Here is a 9017-nt window from a genome sequence, read left to right as displayed (position 1 = left end):
GGTAATGGCTCAGCTTTCTCTGATTGTTCTACTGACTTGGAAAATGCATCATGGAAGCAGTAAGTCAAGTCGTATCAAAAATAGTAGTGGCAGAACTCCAAAGTGACACCTTGTGGTTGTTTGTGTCAACTGCAGTTTGTGCCATTTCTGCTGAGAAAATGGGGTGCGTGATTCCTGAAGGAACCCGTCCAAACTTAACGGGGACCCACTGTAAACATGGGAAGAAGATTAAAATGCTCCAGAACAACGTGACACTCTTTGGTCAGCTGTATATTGCAATGCAAAGCCGTGAGAGTGATTTGGATGAATTCTTTGCACATGAAGTACAGTCCTTCCCTCCTTCCCTCTCTGACTTTGGAAAGCTTCACCTGCCAGGCACAAAGTCTGACTTACTTAAATACATTGAGCATCCTGGGCAATCACAGCCACCCTTGACTGCAAAATCTTGGATGGAGCGGTCATTGTCCACAGTCTGTCTACTATGCACATTTGCACATTTAATGAATATGCAATTAATGTTTTCATCCCTTACTTGCAGAGGCATCTACAGGATACACAGAGGTTGGATATTGTATGGGATACATACATCTTGGACAGTTTGAAGGAGTCCACGCGTCAAAAGAGAGGTCAAGGTGTACACAGGAAAGTGTCTGGCCAAACAAAGCTGCCAGGCAATTGGATGGATTTCCTAATGAATAAGAAAGAGCTTTTCGCCTTTCTTACATCTAAGACTGAAGAGTTCAACTGGCCCCCAGATAAATATCTTTATATCACATCAGGGCAAGCTGTATCTTCCTTTGGTTCCAACAGCACCATGAGCAGTTGCAATCATGAAGAGGCAGACACCCGGATTGTGGTTCATATACAGCATGCCCTGGAGCAAGGAGCAAAAACTGTCCGTGTGCGTACTGTGGACACTGATGTCATTGTGATTCTTGCAGGTTTATTCCATGATTTACTTGTGATTGAACCTTTGACTGACATCTGGGTGGCTTTTGGCATGGGCAAAAAGTACAGATTTTACCATATCAATAGCATAGGTAAAAGTCTGGGTAATAACAAGTCCCAAGCACTGTTGATGTTCCATCCCTATTCAGGGTGTGATACAACATCTGCTTTCACTGGGAAGGGTAAAAAGTCAGTGCCTGGCAAGCCTATGATGAAGCAACTAAAGTATTTGCTTCCCTTGCCAGAAATCCATTCCAAAAATTAGATGCTGCTTCATGGCAGTTCCAAAAGCTTGAGAGACTGACTGTCATCTTGTATGACAAGTCCAGTCCTTCAAACTCCATTGTCCAGAAGAGGAAAGAACTCTTCTGCCATGGGAGTAGGACAATGGAGAAACTGCCACCCACCCAAGATACTCTGCTGCAGCACATCAAACGGGCAGTTTATCAGACTGGAATCTGGGCAACCAGCACACTTATCACAGCAAGATGTTCCTTCTCCAAAGGACTATGGATGGACCAAGGAATCAGGGTCTTGGGAACCAGTTTGGATGACACTTCCAGAAGTCCCCACAGCCTGCAGATAACTTATTAAATGTTGCTGTAAGGGGGATTGTTCCACCTGCAAATGTGGCAAAGCAAGTCTAGACTGCTCACCTCTTTGCAAAAGCAACTGTAGCAACTCATAATTATCAATTACAGGGCCAATAAAGATCACATTGCTAATACTTTGACATGTATTGAAGCTTTAGTTATGTTTAAGTTCATACACATAAATAAATATATAAAATCTTAACTTTGGGATTCATTTGAACACTTTATCTTGTGCAGGAACTTCAAAATCGCTGTGTTTTTAAGCAAATTTCATTGATAGTTATATGCTTTTAATATGACATGTTACAAAGTTTTTTTCCGAGGGCTCCTAGGCCAAAATTACACTATACACCCTAAGGAAACACCATGCAAAATTTGGTGCTTTTATCACCTCGGTAACGGTATTTTCACTATGCCACCGGACTATTAGCTGTTGTAGAATCAGTGTAACCTACGGACTATAAGCCTACTGGCTTATTGCTTTTCTAAAACTGCAAATACCTGGTAAAGTTTCATAAAGTAAAGGCACAGCAACTAGAAATATAACGAGTTATTCCTAGATAATCATTCTTCCGCCAAGAAATATATTTCCTCTATCTGAATGGTTGCCAAGCAACGTCGAGACGCAGCTACTTTAACTTTTGTATCAAGTTATATAGCGCAGTAATATAGAACGAAATGCGGTCAAGGTGTATGTTTATGCTGCATTTTACAACGGCATCGAACGCGATTCAGCCAATCACAATCAAGGACCGGAACTATCAGTTTTTTAGAAAGTATTTTAGAATAGTAAAATACTAGTAGCTAAACATATTTAGTAATTTGAATTAGGGCTGTCAATCGATTAAAAAAATTAATCAAATTAATTACATACTCTGTGATTAATTAATCTAAATTAATCGCATATATAATTTTTGCTGTGAAAGTATTTTAAATATTTAAATTCAAATGAGTAATTGAATAATCAGCATTAGTGACATTAAAGTTCAAAAACTCTTGTATTATTATTTTCACTGTTCAAATAATGGCCATAATAATCTATGATATGACCTAATATTCTGAGGAAATGAATTCAAAAGTGCTTCGGGAAGAAGTTTTTTTTCACATACAAGGCATTTCAGGCCACAGATAAAACCTAGGGGACACAGTGAAAATAAATTAACACTCCCCTCAATGTCAATGTCACTGATGTGTAACTGCATATGTATATATGCATATATGGGTGATATGCAAATTCCTTGCTGCAGACATTGCAGAACACTTTATTTTTATCAACACCATCAGGACGTTTTTTAAAAGTAAATGTTCCAATCAATGATCTAGGCAGCACATTTTCTTCTCTCTTCTTCATTTTACAGTCTAATGGTTACTGACTAGAACGGCTTGGGGTCAAGGTCATACAGAATCGATTAATCTGCGTATTTTTTTTAATCAGTTATTTTTTCTCAAATTAATTAATCGAAATTAATCAGTTATTTTGACAGCCCTAATTTGAATACTTCATGTTGATTTTAAGCTATTACACTAAGGCGTATCTTTAATGTGGTGTGTAGGTCTAATTGAGTGCACATTGGTGATGTGTAGGTGTAATTGAGTGCCTGTCACTGAAATACGTGAGAGTAATTCAGCCTTCAGTCTCACGATTTTAGGCTAGTGAATAAAAGATGTGCATAGTGCATAAGGATATGTGGATGCAATTCATTGTGTTTTCTGTACGGACACATGGTAATTAATTAGTGTTTACAACCCCCCCACCCCTACCGACAATATCATCGTACATCACAATGTTTTACTGTAGGCTACACATCGTCAAATGCCAATAAGGGGACATCGCCCAACCCTACTTCGTTTTATGAAAAATACAAGAAAATGTGAATAAATATGGCAATATATAATTTATATGATTGAAATAGACAGTGTATTATCATGTGGACTTGAATTCTACATTATTTCAATATTTAATTTAGAATTAATGGAGGTTGAATATCCAAAGTCTGGCTTAGGGACAGAGGGAAAAATCATGCATAAAAGGCCTCATAGGCTATTGCATAAAAAAAAAAAAGAATGATTGAGCCATGATTATTTTTTCATAAGTTGTGAAGCTCTTATGATGTAGTAAGCGTGACAAAAAAAGAAGAAATGTTTTTTAGTTTTTGTTATTTCTTCCAGGGACAAGAAAAGTACCATAGTTGACGGACATGCAGAATGTTGGCTGCACTCTGCTCCAGCCAGGGGCTTCTCCACTGAGTGGCGGTAGAGCACCTATGAGTTGGTTTGCAAACCGCTATTAAACCCTGAAGAAGAAGAAGTTGTTGTTACTGGGTGTCTGGCATATGGATCTGCAGCCAAGTCAGTTTTAGCTGGACAAGATGTAGTCCAAGCAAAAGCGCTAAGAATTTGTACAGGAGCCGTGCGCTCTTCACCAGTGTGTTCTTTACAGATAGAAACAGGAGAGATGCCATTATACTTGCGAAGAAAACAGCTGCAGGCAAACTACTGGGTCAATTTAATGGGTCAAGGGTGTGATCACCCAGTTAAAGTTGCTATTCAACCAAGCTGGGAGAGAGAAGTGGCAAATCTGTCATGTTTTGGATGGACAGGGGAGACTGTGGCACAAGAACTGTCTATTCTAGATAAGAGCTTCTGTTCAGGAGTAATGTGGCCTTCAATTCCATTATGGCAACTAGAGGTCCCAAAGAAAGATTTAGAGCTGCTTAAGTTTAAGTCTGAAAATCCTGAGATGGATTTGGTGCATGTATTTCAGTGTCATGTACAAGAAAATTATCAAGAGCATTTATTAATTTTTACAGATGGATCAAAGGATCAAGAATCTGGTGCTTCAGGGGCAGCTTTTGTTGTTCAGGGTTGGAATATGCAAACCTTTAAAAGAACTTCAAATTTTCTTAGTGTATTTACAGTGGAGTTATATGCAATCTTGATGGCAGTGCAATGGACTGAACAGATTCAAACTCGTAAAGTGTTGATATGTAGTGATTCTGTATCAGCTATCAATAGTTTAGGGAAAGGGTTATCAAAGAGCCGTCAAGACCTTATATATGAGATTCTACTGGTAATAAGAGATGTAAAAAGGAGGGGGGTAGATTTTTCTTTTTTTTATGGGTTCCAGCTCATGTGGGCATTAGGTCAAATGAAAAGGCTGATAAGTTAGCCAAGAAAGCTGTGGAAAAGAAAGCTACTGTATAGATGTCCACATAAATCTGTCTAAGTCAGAAGGCAAAAGTATTGTGTGGCAGGAAATTATTTTACAATGGCAACAGCTTTGGGAACAAGAAAACAAAGGGAGGCACCTTTTTTCTATATCTAGTAGGGTAATTGACTCAGTTAATGTTTCTAAAAAGGGGATGAGACGTAAGGAGGAAATTATTCTTGCAAGATTGAGAATAGGACATACATTTCTGAACAGTACTCTCTTTGTTTTAGGAAAACATCAGAAATGGATTGTGTTCTTGTCAGGAGCTGGAGACAGTGCATCATGTTATAATGTCCTGTAAAAACTATGATTCCCACAGACAAGAGTTGTTCAGAGATTTGAGAGAGATTGGAGTAGAAGATCTATCTCTAAAAGGTATTTTAGAAATAAGGTCAAGTGGGAGGGGAAAAAGAATTTTCTTTAAGTTTTTAATGGATACTGGTTATTTATCAGAATATAGTGTAATGCATTAAAAGTCCTGTAGATGGCAGTAATGCAACTAGTTGGATGCTAGCTGCCGTTAAAATTCAAAGAAGAAGAAGAAGTTGTTGTTACCTGTAAGGAACACGCGCTGTGTGATCTGTATCTAACCCAGCTGTCTTTAAGTCAATGATCGAACCTTGTAACAAGCAGGTAAGTTGTAAGTTGCTCTTAATATGAAGCTAATAAAAATAGTCCTCCGATATGCGGGTAGCTTCTACATTTGAAATTATTCAAACAGTGAGACAGCATGTTTGTTTGCATTAGCACGAAAAAAGCGGGGAGAAGGCTAGCTAGCCGCAGTTAAGTTGTGAATTCAAACGAGTAGACCTAATTAAAAAGATGCTTAAGGAGCGCTTAGTAAATTACAGTGATAAAGGTGATCTGACATATGTAGAAATTAAACCATTGCAGGAGGTTCATGCAGGTTTTAATACCGCTGTCTCGCTATCCGGCAAAAGATTGTTTGGACGTCGCAATTTATGGATTTCCGGCTCCCATTGACTTACATTGAACACATGTAAACAAAACGTCAATTATGTGCTCAAACTAACGCCGCTGACTTATGAAAACAACCATTCCACTTTGATACGAAACTACATAATTGTACAACATTTATACAACAAAAATCACAGAATCTGGATGAAGTAATGTGGAGAAATCTTATGCAAAGTGTCAACCCCTAACAATGTGCCCATTGCCCAAATTTATGGTCGACTAATGTCAGAGTAATGACATTGAAAAAGGTACCTTCATGATACACTTCAATTTATAAAGGTACGAAGTATAAAAAGAAAAACACAATTTATCAGATGGCTTACCCAAATAATTACTAGATGGCAGCATGACAAAGCACATAAAGTACACATACGTGTCGCTGCGACCTGAAGGATGGCGTGGTTGAATATCCACTTCTCCTGCACTTCGGGTCCAAGAGCGGGTGAATTGTATGACCACCAGATGACGCCATTTCACTGCACCTCGGGCCTAATAGCTGCTGTAACTTCGTTTAAGTAATAAGCCTAGAGGAGCCGACGGTTACACTTGTTTTAGGGGCGTTGTTAGCCACGCTGCGCAAGCCGGGTAGGCTACAGAAGAAGCCAATAGGCTACAGTCGCGTGTGTTTGTGGTGATTTATTCCATGTATTAACAAATTAATAATGTAACATTAAAGAAATAACCTACATAGATAAAAAAAAAAAAACTAAATAATTACACCAAAAAAGTAAAGAAGCTTTATCATTGATATATAAGCTTACTGAAAATCAAATATAGGCCTAGCCTACAATTGTGTTCCAAAGACAATATGTCCCACAGATAATAACAACAGTAAGAACATAGGTTAGCCTAAGTCATGACAACACGGGGGCTTAAGTCTCATGTTGGCCTATGACTACGTAGCCTAGGCTACCAAGCACGTCTGGGTCGGCGACAGTGAAATAGCTCCAATATTAATTGTGGCGCCAATGAATATATGCTAACATGAATCTCATCAGTCACCTATAGATAAGGGTTAGGCTATAACATATGTAGGCTATAATGTAAAAATAGGGTCATATCATATAATGTTGACTTATTAAGATGGGGGAGAGAGCTGAACATATTACACTGAACTAATTGTTCATTGTTGAAAATCAATCAAAGGTTTGTAGTTGATCCAGATGTCATTGGTCGCATGGACTGTTAATGGGTGTATCCACATTTGGGACCTTGTTAGAAGTTGGTCTTTCAGCTGCTAATGCAATCAGTGGCCGTCAGAAAACATGTTAGACAACTGAGGAATGAGATGCCACACATAAAATGTACAGTCAAACAGAATGCACAAACATCAATGGGAATCCACCAAACACTGCAGGGAACCATGTTATTGTCAATCAGCACTCTGCCACGCTAAATCAGACCCTGCTTATGTTTGTGCAGAGCAGAACAGATATTTGTAGATATGATGCAGGACCTGTTAAGAGAGATTGGCAGCTCAGTCTCCCTCATACTAGTCCCTACGGTGAACGATGTAATAGCATAGTGCTGCTGCTTCTGATGTGCAAGACAAGACAGAGTATATATTCATAATGTGACAGGCAGCATGTATTTATCATTATGTTACAACCTCTGCACAACTACTATTGATGTTAGAAGAACAAAACAATACATCTTCAAATGTTCATTGCTTATTACATGTGTTATAAAAACAAAATCCTTGTCTGCTTTCTGTGTTTTTGCATGCACCTGTCAACAGGGGTGTAAAGACATATTTGTTCACCATGCACTTAGGCTGTTCTGAGTCATTGTTTGTATGTTATAGTATTTGTTGATTTGCATTTATTGCCCATTGATATTGCATTCACATTATTGTTTATTATTGGTATTCTCCTTATTAATGTAGTGTCACCAACATTTAAAATAATATCAACTGACATTGTTATTCATAGCCATATTTATTCTGCTCTTATAAGGTAATACAGTGCACATATTTATATTTCATTTATACTACTCTAAACCACCTACTGAAAATCAACTGTATTGTGTTTCACTGCACCATATTTCTTGACCTGTCTCACCACCTGCCTATAGGCTACTTACACCACTTTGAAGAGCCAAAAACAAAGCTCAGCACACCTGTTCTGTGCATCAGCAAAGTTGGAGGGTTAATTTATGAACCATCACTTCTAGTAGGCTACATGTGACGTGTAGGCTAGAAGAGAAGTCTTTATTGTCCACTACTGGGGAAATTCATCGGCAACACTTTATTTTAATGTGTCGCTGTTACAGTGTACCTACCTAATTAGGTACAGTGGTACAACCTGTGTAACAACATGTACTATCAGGTACTGTACTATCATTGTACTTGCATTATGTATTTGTGGGTACCTACATAGGCTATAGTTGTTACATTGTAATACTGAGTGCTTTTACAAAACGTTGCCAATTTGCCTAAATTTTCATCAGAGGCAAAGAGCTGACCTGAGACCTGCTGGATGGGGTAAATCTGGTCATGAAAGATTTGATATACAAATCATTCTTAGCTCCAGTCAAGGCCTCATTGTCTTCAGTGTACATGTAACAGCTGTGCTGCTACAACCGTGTTACTCTTTGATACAGTGGAATAAACCTATTAAGTGTACCAGTTAATTACTTACATGTACATGTGACATGTATGTTGTGTCTTTGATGTCTTGGAACAGGTCTACTAATTCACATGTACTGTGTGGTGTAACAGCAGACACGTTTCAACACATCAATTACAGGATGCATGACATCATTGACAGGATGTATATAATATGTACATGTAAGTACTTAAGTGGTACACTTTATTTGAATGGGTTTATTCCACTGTATCAAAAGAGTAATAAATAACACAGTTGATACATGTACTACAGTATGTAGGGTAATGGCAGACATGTTCCAAGACACCAATGACACAACATGTAATGTAATATGTAATTGTAAGTGGGCAATTCCACAGAAAATTGACTTTTTGTCACATCCATAACGCCAGTGAAATGCCTTGGCATTTGTATGATGTGAATGTTACTATTCATTTTTTGTGCATTTTTTCTCATGTACATTCTTCAGCCAAAAATAGCAAATGCTCAAATTTCATGTAATCATTCACATCATACCATACCATCACATTTTATTGGCGTTATGGATGTTAGAAAAAACGTAATTTTCCATGGAATTGACCAAGTACTTAGTACTTATGCCACTGTATCAAAGAGCAATAAGTTGATGTGGTGAATTAGTAGACCTGTTCCAAGACATCGAAGACACAACATACATGTCAT

General features: G+C 38.1%; 1 protein-coding gene across 2 annotated transcripts in view; it reads left to right on the top strand.

The window, feature by feature from the left end:
• Window positions 1-5268: 5268 nt before the first annotated feature.
• Window positions 5269-9017, top strand: part of wdr61 (WD repeat domain 61) — a 58646-nt gene continuing 54897 nt past the window's right edge. Inside the window, exon 1 of one of the 2 annotated variants that reach the window (XM_042108862.1) lies at window positions 5269-5385. The gene's annotated coding sequence lies outside the window, so the exon portion shown is untranslated. The remainder of the gene's footprint in view (window positions 5386-9017) is intronic. The other variant, XM_042108863.1, reaches the window with a different exon arrangement.

The sequence above is a fragment of the Alosa sapidissima genome, chromosome 11 (genome assembly GCF_018492685.1).
Source record: "Alosa sapidissima isolate fAloSap1 chromosome 11, fAloSap1.pri, whole genome shotgun sequence".
Lineage (NCBI taxonomy): Eukaryota > Metazoa > Chordata > Actinopteri > Clupeiformes > Clupeidae > Alosa > Alosa sapidissima.
This window is presented reverse-complemented; position numbering and strand designations above follow the sequence as displayed.